This window comes from Arvicola amphibius, chromosome 1, assembly GCF_903992535.2.
Source record: "Arvicola amphibius chromosome 1, mArvAmp1.2, whole genome shotgun sequence".
Lineage (NCBI taxonomy): Eukaryota > Metazoa > Chordata > Mammalia > Rodentia > Cricetidae > Arvicola > Arvicola amphibius.
The window spans coordinates 17,705,049-17,719,661 of record NC_052047.1 but is presented as its reverse complement, the minus strand read 5'-3'; positions in this window follow the sequence as shown (position 1 = coordinate 17,719,661).

Genomic DNA, 14,613 nt, shown 5'->3' with positions numbered 1-14,613 from the left:
CCTGTCAGTTTAAAAAACCACAGATCATACTTATATTCATTTGTACTCTTATTTTAATAGGGTTTGACACTTGTTTTTTTGTTATTCATTACTTATTTTGGCAAATATTCCATATTTACAATTTTTTATCATTTACAAGTTCTTTGGAAACTGTGCCACTATGGATAATCAGAGAATGGAGTTTCTGTTTATCCTATCCTGGCCATAACCTCACAGAGTTTATGTGTTTAAGTTGTCTGGTAACTTCCAGTGACTTAGTTGCTGGCATAAACTTTCCCATACTTGCTTGCGCCCTTCTGCATAATGAGGAGATTTTGGCTCCAGCACAAAAATAACAACCACAAAGTGCGACTGACAGAATTTCATTTAACATATAAAAATAAGTCTAATATTATTCATCGTTGATTGAGGCACCGGTTTTACTTAGGAATTACAAGAAGTGCAGAGCACTTTATCACACGAGTCATATCTCTGTCACTGAGACTGGATATTCCTTTCACGTGGGAAAGGAACCTGCTGGGCTGCTCATAAGTACTAGTAGCTGTAGAAAGCATTCAAAATCCTAATGGTGCTGCATCTGACTCATATGATAGATGACAAAACACTTCAGGGTTCATATACTTTGTGAAATGCCAAGCAGTTCCACAGCCAGACCACACAAATGGTGCTCATTTTAGAAACCCCAAACTACCTTCTAAATGCAAGCTTCACCTACATGTTCAATATCTGTTTGCCACAATAAATTTAAATTTTTCTTCAGGATCTCAGGGAAAACCAGCATGAGTTATTACAGGGAGATTTCATGGGATAGGAAACTAAAATCAAGTTCCTACATACTCCAGATTAATGTTCAGATGTGATAAATTATCTTCAAATATCCTATGAAGAGAGTCAGCTGGACCTTTTCTGACATCAGTCCTATTTCTACTGGATTATCTCTTAGTTCCCACTTCTTCCTAAATGAAACTCACTTTACTCTTCTGCGTTAGAGATAAAGTGCCATAGACAATGTGTGACTCTGTGTGGTTCACCAGAAGGACAGGGACCATTCCACCTTCTCCTTTACATCGTCGTCTTTTAGGTTTGGCAGAATGGTTGATTCTTCCCTTTTTTTTCCCTCAATAAGCAGGGTCCAAAGGGACTGAGATGGTGACCTGTTTCCTTTCCATTCTCTGAGTGAAGTCTCCTGACTGGTAACTAAGCAATCCTAGTTCAGCATTCGCACAAAGAGGGGAGGGAAACCTGGGAAGTCTCGATGCTACTGCAGGTCTGGAAGACTATTAATGCTATACTACAGACATTTTTCTGTATCTGCTAACAAAGGTTTAAAATAAACTTTCATTTTCCCTGAATGTCTAGATTCAAACAAGGCTCAAGAAAAAGGTTTAAGTGACCACTGAGAATTTAGTTTTTCTTGGGTAGTTTTGCTTCCAGAGTTTAGATTTCACTCACACTTCCTTGTGATCACGATGTTTATGTCACGGTTATTGTCATCAAAAACACATTCTGTAGAATCTGCCATCTTTATCTTTGTTTCTAACCTGTCTAAGGGCAATTATAATACTTGATTTTACATAAAGGGACCTTCCAGTGTCACCCCTTTCCAGACTTTACTAAACTAAGTAGATAATTGACTGCTAAGGGGACATCATTTTAACGTTTGTGGAATTTGTGCAAAGGCTGATACAATTGTGTTGGTCCTTTCTTGTGTTGTGTTATTGATCAGTGACCCCAGAGAAAACACCACAACACCCTGTATTCCAGAGCTCTGTGCAAACTCTTTCATTTCTTTCATTTCTTGTGGATACAGAAATTGTTTTATTATTGAACATCCATACCAGAAAAATGCTGTTCAAATCACTACTAATCTAGCAGAAAAATGAAGCATTATTGGGGAGATAATCACCACTGATCAAGCACACAGATGATAATCATTGTTGTCATAATCACCCCCGTACTCATGGATGTCAGCACTGTGCATATTCATAATTTGTGCAACAAATATTCCAAGTATTATCTTCTGAAAATTTGTAAATTGCATTATGTTCTATCTCAGGCTCCTGCTGTGGCCCAGCAATCCCATAAATTTTCAGTGTGTTATCCCATCTACTATAGTACATTCGTGAAGGAAAATTCCTGGACTCAACATGGTGACTCCATGTTATATAACCTGTAGAAAATGACAATTCTCACATATCCAGAGCTGGTTATGCCTTGTTAAGTCTAGTAGTGCTAGACAATTCTAAAACACTCTCTTAGAAATGATGGTCATAGAGTTACCTAAACACAGTAAAAACAATATTGAGAATTCTCTCATTTATAAATAAGATCCACTCATTACTTATTTGTGTCATCATTAGGATAGTGCCTGACACAAAAGGGAGTTGTAAGAGGAATGGTTTTTGTTGGAGCATATTTTGAGCTTTTGCTGTCCATCATGTTGTTGAATCCATGAGAATATTCATGATGGCGAGAGCCTTAACAGCTAATCCTTTTATATTGTGGATCTAAAAGGTGAAAATTCTTTGGAAATGCCTGTACAAGTAAACACTTCCTCTTCTAAGTTGACTTTTTGTAGGCTGTTAGGTTATGATAATGAGAATAGTAGCCAACACAGGAAATTAATGATAAGTGGCGTTTTTACTTTGATAGCCTCTCTTTAAGGTACATAAGTCTTTGTCTAATGGTCTTTTAAAAAGAAATATGGAAAAATCTGGACGTATGAAAATGCAGGACACTAGAATTCTATAAGCAAATTCTGTGGGACATTTAGATTGTAGTCATGAAGACCAGAAATTGAAAAAACAAGTGTGAACAGTGTAGGCTGGGTTAATGGAGTTTTGGGAGATGATAATGATTTCTTCAGGGTGTGTGTTAGTTTCTTTATGTCCCATTCTAGTGAAGAATCTGATTGTGTTTAATTTATGTTCTGAGTAATTGAGTAACACTAAATTCAAAAGCAATGGAATATGTTGTTTGGTAGAAGAAATTTAGAGAATGTTTCACATCTGACCTACTTTTAAATGCAAACATAGAATCTGAACTCCGAAATCTTATTTGTTTGAATGGCAGCAATGTCAGTGAACACAAAGAATGTGGCAGTTCCTGTAGTATGGAGGAACAGGCCATGAGACACTCCTGCCATACTTATTTTGTAGAGATAATTGTTTATTCATTGTCATTAGAGAATGTTTGTTGCCTAGACAATCAGCATTAAGTGTTTTTCAGAGGCTACAATATGTGACAATCCAAATAATCTTCATTCTAATGAGTCTACAGTAATCAGAGATTCAAGTCAGTGCACTTCAAGATTTGGCACCAAAAGAAGAATAGGAATAGAAATTTATTTAAAAGCTACTGTTTTTGAGGCATGTGTGACACATACAATGAGAAGTCATTCACTGTTGGTGCTATGGTTGCCTCGCCAGTGTATCTCTCCAACATCTAGGGAAGCACTGTAAGAAAATACAGACAAGGCAATAGACATCATGATTAAAAGAAGAAAAGAAGGAAGAAAGGTTGGAAGGAGTGAAGGAGGGCGGGGAGGAGGAAGGAAGGAACCAAGTCTCTTTAATATGCAATTTTAGCTAGTTACACAGATCACTAAAGGATTGTCTGTTTATAGTACTCTTCTGAAGATTACATGGCTGCCTAATGTGAAACACGTGTCCACACACTATACAATATGAGACGAGGTAAGTGAGGAAGGGAAATGAATTTTATATGGAGAGACATTCATAACTTGAGTTGCTACCAAAGAAAAGACAATGTGCTGGAGACCAGAAACAATGGAAATGACTCAAGCTGCAACAGAGGTTAAAATTCAGAAGCCCTGAACCCAAACTCCTGATATCTGCATGAGAAGCTATACAGCCTGTATGGGATCTGTGGAGGCCACATAGAACACTTCCAACCTCACACGATTCTAGTTTCATCTATCATCTTCCTTCTGACTGACAAGCCACCGAGGTACTTCACAAAAAAAGTGAGAGTGGTCATTTTATTGAAATTGTAAAAAAATGTACATAGTGAGAGATTGAATATTTACGTTTCTTAGAACTTACTGAGGATTGTTTTGTGAGCCTAATTTATGATTGATAGATCTGGAGAATGTGCCAATTACTGATGGTATAATATATAACCCACATCTATTGTATAAAATCTATTATCAACATTGGGTAAGTCAGTTGGGTTATGATAATAGATTAATCCCATATTATACTTGTTGAATTTCTTTGTTGATATGATAAACTCAATATCTAATTTTAAATTTATTATAATATTTATAAAAACATATTAATTTTAATTTCTTAAAGGCCTGTCTCTCCTTTAGAGCCATATATTTTCTTATTGTTTCAGAAATTTTGTTTCTGCATGTTGTGATTTGTCCACAGAGCAAGTCAACCCTACTGATTTTATAAATAGGAAGTCATGCTGGCTAGTTTTGTTTACTAAGTTTAATTGATTAGAAAATATCTAGAGCAATAGGCTATAATTCTTCATTTATGTATGTACAGTAGTCCTGTTGCAGGACTCTTAGCTGCTTCTCTAACATGTTTACCTGCATGCCACCTTGTCCCACCATGATGATGATGAACTGAACCAGTGAACTGTAAATGAGTGTCTTTCTTTATAAGAGTTACCATGGTCTTGTTGTTTCCTCACAGCAATAGGAATAGCAATAGGTTAATACCAGTTCTGAACCTGTTTTTAGGAGTTATTGGTTTACCACATTGAAGATTTGCCTTGGAAAAATCTACTCAACTGTATATTCTCACATGAGTTCCTGTTTTATATCAGCATCTTGAGACTCTACCTAGGATAGTTCCTGTGAAGTAGCTGGCTAACTTATCAGCAGCTTAGTTTATTCAGTCTTATAAGCCAATGGGCTGTGCTACCTCCAGATTGACATAGGAGTATAACTTTGTATCCCAATTGGCTCAAACTATAGAGAGCCTTCAGGAAAAAATGAGTATGCCTTTTTATTTCACTGTTGCCCATGTACCAATTTAAAGTTTCTGCTTACTTATCTGCAGTTATTGGACTATATGAGAAATTATAAGTCAAATTTAATTGTTGTAAATAATGAAAGACATAAAGCAAGACATATAAAGTGGCCATTAAATAAACGCGTGAAAAAAGAGAAACTTTTAAAATTAAATTTCTCATTTTGATATTGATTAAATGCTAGTCGTTATGTGTAAGATTGTATCTAAATTCAAATATGGAAAGCACATTTTAATAGAGATGGCATGATATAAACTCACAGAAACCACACAACTATGTATACATAATCTTATGTCAATAAAAAGAAATTGGCTCTTAGTGTGGGAAGTCCTTCTGTATATGCGTTGTTTTTACTGGTTAATAAATAAAGAATCATCTTGGCCTATGACAAGTCAGAGGAGAGCAAGACAGAAATCGCAAGCAGAAATAGAGAAGAAAATAAGGTGGCGTCTGAGAGATGCCATATAGATGCTGAAAGAAGACAAGCACAGCCTTTACCAGTAAACTATGAGCCTTGTGGTAAAATATGAAATAATAGTAATGGGTCAATTTAAGATATCAGAGCTAGCTAGAAATAGGTTTAAACTATTGGCCAAAGAGTATTGCAATTAATATAGTTTCTGTGTGATTATTTCGGGTCTGGGTGGTCAGGAAAAGAACAAGCAGTCTTCACCTACAAGTTCTGGCAGAGGTCAGGAAGTTGGAAACTAAATCCTAAAACATCACACAAGTAAGCAAGTAAGTAAATCTAATACAAGAATGGGAACACAATCAACCTGTTGTAGGGAGGCCCCTTGTTTTTCCCAGCTGCTGAGCCCCCAAATAACCACACAGAAACTGTATTATTAAACCACTGCTTGGCCTATTAGTTCTTGCTTCCTATTGGCTAGCTGTTATATTTTAATTTAACCCATTTCTATCTATCTGTGTATTGCCATATGTCTGTGGCTTACTGGCAAATTTCTGTCCAGAGTCTGTCTCTGGTGGGCTACAAGGCTTCTCTTTTAATCTGCCTTCTTTCTCCCAGAATTCAGTGTAGTTTTCCCTGCCTACTAATATTCTCCCCTACTAGTTGAAGTCAGATTCTTTATTAACTAATGATATTCACAGCAGACAGGAGGGAATCCTACATAATCAGCACTTGCATGTACATAGCTTAAACATAGCTTTCAGTGATACAGACTGTCCTGATCTTGTTAGAAGTCTCTAACTGGAGGGAGGATCTTCTTGAATATTGAATAGTAAATACTGCATATATACATCTAAAATAAAGGAGCCCACTAAAATTCTACTTTGTGATTTGTGATTTTCTGTAACAAAAGAGAGAGAGGGTGTGAGAGAGATGGAGAGTGAAAGAGAGAGAGGAGAAAGGAAGAAGGACATCTGAAGATAATCCTAACGTGTTAAATTTTCAGCTCAGCAGAGTGAATTACCAGACAGGGAATTAGTATATACATAAGAGTGTAAAAAACATGCAATGGATTTAATATATCCTCAGGTCAAATTCTCAAATTCCTGGAGTCATACATTAATTCCACTTGACTTCAGAACTGTGAGTTCTAATCAGAAACAGAAAGCAATAAATGCAGAAGTACAGGTATTAAATCTTAGAACATCACTAGGATGGTAATCTAAAGGTTAGTATCTATTCTCCTAAAATATTATCTGTACTTTGGTACTGTAATAGACTTTATGACCTGCTTTGATTTTACCTTTTGCTTTTACTATTTCTCTTCTATCTTCTTCCTTCAGACAATGATAAAGCTATTCTTTTTTATGTGGCTGATTTTGGTGCCTTGAATACATTTGGCTGCATAAGTACCTGGACTCAGAGCATATTCTATCCATCTTTCTCTCTGTATAGTTCTTTAAGAAGCATAGGTACCTGACTGTTCCAATATGCAAGCAGTACAAAAAATGGTCAGACTGTAGATCACATGCCGTGTTCCTCCTGAGAAGCAGCTCTTCAAGCCTTTGTGTTGAAGACTTTGAAACTAGACTCTGTGTGATCCTAGCTTTTGTTACCATCGAACTTCAGGCACTGTTGCTAAGCTCACAGGCTCCTCTTGTGCTCTCAGGGTCTTTTGTGACCTCCTCCTGTGCTGACTTGGCACAGCTGACGGACTTCACCATGGAATGGGTCCAGACCATAAATAGTTTCCTAAGCATCCTCATGGCGGGGGGAGATTCCCCAATGGAACCCTGCGTAAGTATTTTCTGACTGGCACTGCTTCCCTGCTGTTAAGCTTTTATTAACAAGATAGTATAAGAAATGTTTGTTGTGAATAAACCGAGCATATTCAAAAGACATATCTTGTGTGGACATCCTAATTGCCGAGCTCCTCTCAGCACACTGGCCATGCTGTTTACATTCTCTCTCTTACGTGGCTCCCTAATTCAAATCAGTGCAGCTGATGAGCAAAGCGCAATTTAGAGAGCAACATTCAATTTTAACCCTAACATTAATCTTTGAAAAAAATACTAACAGGAGAAGCATATTTTTTTTCTTTTTTGCCAAATAGTGTATTTCTGAATTAGGACTTTCTTTGTCTCATTCAACATGTTCATAGGAAACAGCAGGATCAAGATCATGACGGGGAATCCACAGAACAGCAGACCTGAGGTAGTGGGAGCTCATGACACTGGACCAACAGGTATGGAGCCTGCATGAGACAAACCTAGGCCCACTGAATGTGGGTGACAGTTGTAAATCTTGGTCTGTTTGTGCGGTCCCTAGTAGTGGAACCAGGACCTATCCCTGATGCATGAGCTGGTTCATTGGACTGGTTCAAGGCCTTTGGACTCTGCTACACTACCGATGCTGGATCCTCGCTGAGACTCCTCTGGGCTATCCTGTTGCTGCCCTGCTGCCCTGTGTCATGGAGATCCTGCAACTTTGGTTCTGCAGGACCTGCCCCTTGAACTCCAGCAGATCATAGATGTGGTTTGTGTTGGGTGGGCCAGCTCAAAATCTTGGAACCGAGCCTGTGTGGTAACTGAGTTGGTCACCGATGCTAGCTCTCCATGATACCCAGGTGATGGGGGAGCTGATTAATCCCTTGTCGAAGGCGCGTGACCCCTCCAGAGCTCCAAATACCTTTAAAAGATCCGTATTTGTTTGTTTTTACCCCTTTTTTTTTTGTTTCCCTGTACTCCTCACTGGAACCTTGGCTTTTGTAAGTTCCCTTTTTTTTTCCTTTATTAAAGCTGAATATTATATTTTAAAGCTACTCTGGTTAATCATAATTTCCGGTCGACCACGCCCCTACATTTTGGCACCTGAATGTGAGGCTTTTTAGCTACCCAGGGTCACTTAGTGGCTGCCGGGAACCAGCTACTGGGGTCTACCCCTCCCCCAGCCCGTGGCAGCACCAAAAGCTTGCCAGACAACAGCAGAGGGGCTCGCAGTTTGTGGCTTACAGGCACAGTGCCATTTCTGCTGCACAGCAGTTTTCCCAGCCAACCGAGAAGCCTCGCACATCGGCTTGTGCAGCCACAGCTCACAAAGGAGCTTGGCCCCGCTGCCACATAGTGCACTGGACCAGCTTCCCCTGTTGCGACCCACTACAAGGGTCCTACCAGCACCTGCAGAGCACCCAGCATGGTCGCGCACACAGGGCAATTGTTCCCAGGGCCCCTGAGCGCCCACAGCAACTGCTCCTGCACCCAGAGAGCACTAAACCACTACGTGTGCTGCCGCCAGCTGCCGAGGATTCGGCTTTGCTCTGGTGCAGCCAGCCAGCCGCTACAAACAGTAACTGCCTGCTTCCCGGCATTTTAGCTTGTGACACCCTCCTCCCCCACCGGCCGCCCAGGCCTGGTAGCCTGCACTAGCCTGCCTGCCTGTAGCTATAATCCATCCACTCAGTGCATGGTCTGTGAGCTTCTATTTTTTAGAATTTCCTTTCCGGGTCTGACTTTTTCGGCCCATGTGGATCCAGATGCACCCCGCCACCTACTGGCAGGCTACAGTCATTACAGGTAAAATTTCTTTCAATTAAAAATAAATAAATAGCCGGGCGGTGGTGGTGCACGCCTTCAATCCCAGCACTAGGGAGGCAGAGGCAGGCGGATCTCTGAGTTCGAGGCCAGCCTGGTCTACAAGAGCTAGTTCCAGGACAGGCTCTCGAAACTACAGGGAAACCCTGTCTCGAAAAACAAAAAACAAAAAACAAAAAAAAAAAAAAACAAAAACAAAAACAAAAAAAAAAAGAAAAGAAAAATAAATAAATAAATACATAAATACATAAAAATAAATACAGATTTGATTGAAAATGTCTGACAATATCACCATTGAAGGATTCTACAGATTTTTTTAATCCCACCATGGCTGAGTTATGGCAGGATGCAAATGAGGTTTTCTTTGTTTGGATATTTACAGGGCTTTGTATTTTTCTTATTTTTATTTTTTTTCATTATAACGTGGTTGGACAATAGAAAAATGATAGAGTCCTTACAGAAAGAATCCAGGATTCTTAAGGCAGAAGTTGAAAAATTAAGAAAGGGCACAACTGTTTTAAGAGACAACTTCCAAATCGTTGAGGTAATTTCAAAAACAATTCAGACTGACAATAACCACATCAAGAAATAGTTTGAAGTTCTCGAGGAAAGGAATAGATCTTTGTCTGATATGACTCTGTCAATTGAGCAAAATTTAGGAAAACTACAGTCTGCTATTAAGAAGAGATTCATTGCTGTGGAGGAGGGAACAGCTGATTTGGACCATAAATTTCAGTCCCTGTCTGTAGGAACTGAAACGTTATCTGAGAAGATTCAAACCACTGAATGTGTTAATAGGACTTTATCAAAGGGCTATGCAAGATTAATGGACAGAATTTCAATACAACATGGCACAATTCATGCCATGAAAGTTCTATCCAAGGATGAGATATTATCTTTATTGGACAAACTTCATACTTTAGAATCCTCTATAAAGGCCTTGGAACATAATTCTGGACAGGAGATTCAGGCCTTGCAGAAGGCAATGGTAAACAGATTTGAAAAGATTGAGGAAGTTATAGACTCTGATGAACAGGAGCAAATGGTAGAAAGGAAAATTTTAACTCCATCAGTGAGTAAAACTCTCCGGGATAATTTCCATAATACTCTACCTGCCTTTCCAGTAATAACAACAGAGGTGACTGGTTCCAGAAACCCTAGGGTAATCAAGGAACATACATGGAAGCCCATCCGTATGAATGATCTGAAAGAAATTAAACAAGCTGTTATGCATTTTGGGATACATAGCTCCTTTGTTAAGGAGATGCTAAAAACATGGTCTATCAGCAACAAAGTTACTCCACACGATTGCATTCAATTAATTTCAGCGGTTCTAGAGAGCGGATCTCAATTATTGGAAGTGTATTTTCAGACAAGAGGCTAGACTTTTAGAACAGCAGGAAAGACTGAAGGGAATTGAGATTTCCCTAGATCAAATTCTAGGTGAAGGACTATTTTCTGATCCTCTAGAACAAGCTAATTATGATGAACATACCTTATCCATATGTACTACAGCAGCCTTAAAGGCTTGGGACAGGGTTCAAGACCCAGGACAGAGAATGGAATCATATATCAGAGTTAAACAGGGTCAGAGAGAACTCTTTAGTGACTTTTTACAAAGATTAACTAAAGCTGTACAAATAGGGATATCTGACCCAGAAGCAAGGTGTATAATAATTGAGTCTTTGGCTTATGAGAATGCCAATGTGGAGTGCAAAAGGATCCTGGGGCCTTTAAAGATCAGATCAGCGCCCTTGGACAAATGGGTCTTGCATACAATGAATGTTGATATGTTTGACTATGGCACTGAAGCATGGGTAGAAGAAGCAATTTCCAATGGTAAAAGAAGGCATCAAAATACCAAATGTTTTAATTGTGGCAAAATGGGACATATGAAAAGGAATTGTGGACAAAGGATTTCCAGAAATAATAATAATAACGCTTCTTCCATGAATAATAGAAATAGGAGGCTTCAGCCTTCAGGTTTATGTAGGAGATGTGGAAAAGGCAGACATTGGACGAATGAATGTAGATCGACAAGAGATAGATAGGGCCACCCATTGCCATCAGGAAACACAATGGGGGGCCTCTAGCAGGCCCCCATGGCAAATATGGTCCACTCATTTCAGGTTACTGCAGAGAACACGCCTCGTCAGGAAAATTAGAAAGCCCATGCCTGCTGTTAAAAGCAAAAACGGCCTGAAAGATGAGTTACATGTATTTTGGCAGACTTCGATAAGTGATCAAAGACCAAAGCTAAGAGTGTGTGTAAATGGTCTTTTCATTACTGGCCTGCTGGACACAGGTGCAGATGTAAGTATCATTACTCCAGAATCTTGGCATCCATATTGGCCTCTTCAGGATGTAATTATTCAGTTCCTGGGAATTGGAACCCTATCTCCAGTAATGCAGAGCATGAGATGGGTTGAATGCATAGGGACAGAAGGACAAATAGGAAAATTAAGGTCATATGTAGCAAATATTGCAGTGAATTTATGGGGCTGTGACCTATTGCAGCAATGGAATACCCAAATTAATATTCCTGCTACTTCTAGAGCCTATATTTCTGAGGAAAATATTGAAAGATATTACAGAAGGCAAAAACCAGCCGTTTGAGCTGTACAAGAACACAAAGCAATTGATGCACCTTCAGAGATACCAACAGCCCTGCCTCTAAAATGGTTGACTGAGAAACCAATATGGATGAAGCAATGGTCTTTTGGTGAGGAAAAGTTGTGGGCTTTAGAACAGCTGGTACGAGAGCAATTAGATGCTCAACATATAGAAGAATCTACCAGCCCTTGGAATTCTCCTGTATTTGTGGTTAAGAAAAAATCTGGTAAATGGAGAATGGTGACAGATCTCAGAGTTATCAACAAGGTTATTCAACCTATGGGCTCTCTGCACCTCTGCCCTCTTTATTACCAAAAGGATGGCCTCTCATAGTTATTGATTTAAAGGATTGTTCCTTCATTATACCTTTACAAGAAAAAGATAGAGAAAAGTTTGCCTTCACAGTGCCTACTTATAATAACTCTCAACCTACCAGGAGATACCAGTCGATCCTCCTCCCACAGGGCATGTTGAACTCTCCCACCCTGTGCCAATACTTTGTAAATCAACCATTGCAAATAATATGCAAGCAATTTCCAAAGTCTATAATTTATCATTACATGGATGACATTCTGTTATCTGATTCATATATGGATACCTTAGAAAGATTGTTTGAAGAAGTAAAAATCGCTTTACCTAAATGGGGATTGCAGATTGTTCAGATTACTCCTGAAAAAATTCAGAGAGGAGATTCGGTTGATTATCTAAGTTATAAAATAGGTTTGCAAAAAATTAAGACACAAAAGGCACAAATTAGGATAGATTGGCTACGGAATTTTAATGACTTTCAAAGGTTGTTAGGAGACATTTCCAGCCTCTGACCAGCTGTTGGGATAACACCTGATATGATAATTCATTTAAATAAAATCTTAGATGGTGAAAAAGACTTAAACAGTCCCAGAGAATTAACAGCTGCGGCAGAAAAAGAACTGACAATAGTTGAAGAAAAATTACAGGAGGCACATGTGGATAGGGGTGAATCCAGAACTCAGTTGTATTCTCGTCATATTGCCTTCCAAAATTTCTCCTACAGGAATTTTAATGCAAAGAGATGATATTATCTTAGAATGGATCTTTCTACCACATAAACCAAGTAAGAAAATGAAAACTTATGTGGAAAAAGTTTCTGAATTTATTATAAAAGGCAAATTGAGACTTCATCAACTAGCAGGTATGGACCTGGCAGAAATTATAGTGCCTTTCACTGCCAATGAGAAAAAAAAATATGGGAAGACAATGAACCATGGCAGAGATCTTGTACTAACTTTTTGGGAGAAATTAATAACAACTATCCAAAAAGCATGAGGCTTAACTTTATAAACAGAACTTCTTGGATTCTTCCTCGAATCATCCCTGATGCTCCAATAACTGGAGCCTGTACATTTTATACTGATGCTAAATCAGGGAAGGCAGGTTACAAATCAGAAGACTTGAGTAAGGTGGAACAAAGTCTTTATGATCTGTCCAGAAAGCAGAATTATATGCCATTCTTATGGTGCTAAGGGATTTTAAAGAACCTCTTAATATAGTTACTGACTCACAATATGCAGAAAGAGTTATCTTACATATTGAAACTGCTGAATTTATACCTGATGATACAGAACTAACCTCATTGTTTATCCAGGTACAAAACATGATCAGGAACAGGCTTTGCCCTATGTATATAACACACATCTGATCCCATACGGGTCTGCCAGATCTTTGATGGGGTTGAAGATTATATAATTGTAGCTATCCTTTACATTATTTAGACTCCTTGAAGTAGAATGCTTAGTAAAACTTTTGTTATATATTTTTTGTTTAATTTTGTTTGCTGTTTGTAATTTTATATTTATTATCTGTTCCCATTGTATATAGTTGTATTTGATTTTAAATCTTTCTTATTTAGACAAAAGGGGGAGATGGTGGGGGAGCTGACCAATCCCTTGTCTGAGGGGCATGACCCCTCCAGGTCTCCAAATACCTTTAAAAGATCTGTGTTTGTTTTTACTCCTTTTTTGTTTCCCTGTGCTCCTCACTGGAACCTTGGCTTTTGTAAGTTCCCTTTTCTTTCCTTTATTAAAGCTGACTATTGTATATCAAAGCTAGTCTGGTTAATCATAATTGCCAATCGACCAGGCCCCTACACCCAGGTGAGGGGTGAGGCTGGCTTTTCTGTACCCACACAATCAGGGCTACTCTTCCTCACCCATGTCACCAGGGCCAACTTTCTGACACTGACAAGATGAGGGGTAAGAATCAGCTTTCCCACACTAATGAGGCCATGCTCATCTACACCTTCGTTTAGGGCTACCTCTTCCTAGCTGCTCAGGCAAGTTTCAGGGCTAGCTCACCCTAGTCCTGTGGCCAGTAATTCGTAGGTTTAGTTCGCCCATGAACACACCATCGGGGCTAGCTCTCCCACACTGGCCAGGCAAGGAACAGGACCATATTTTCTGCACTTTTTCTCACTGCCAGTGCTACTGTGTTGTGGCTGGTGAGGGGCTGGATCAGCTCAGCACCATACTCAGACAACATCATGGCCTCAAATGGGAGCCAAGACCAAGGAGGTCCACATTGCATGGACGTTGTCACAGATTCGTGCTACAGAAAAGCCATGAACTCAGCCATGGTCCTCTGCAGCAGCAGTGGTCCAGAAAATACCATGGCCTCAGGTAGCAGTACAGGCCTCTCACATTAGACTGTTACTTGCTGTCTTCACGTCTACAGTCCCACCTCTCCTCACAGAGAACAAACTGCTCTCACTTCCCTTTCTGTCTTACTGCTCCACCACATATTTGCTCATCATAACGCTGCATGCCCTGAATAATGCCAAGGCATCTCCTTAGTCTTTAAATTTTCATTTTTGTTTGTTTTTGTTTGATAAAGAAGAGGGTTTATTTCATCTCATAGCTTTCTGTCCATTGCTGAGGAAATGTAGGCCAGGGGTTCAAGGCAGGACTCAGTAGGCAGGACTGAAGAAGATACCATAGTGGAAATATGCTTACTAGGTTG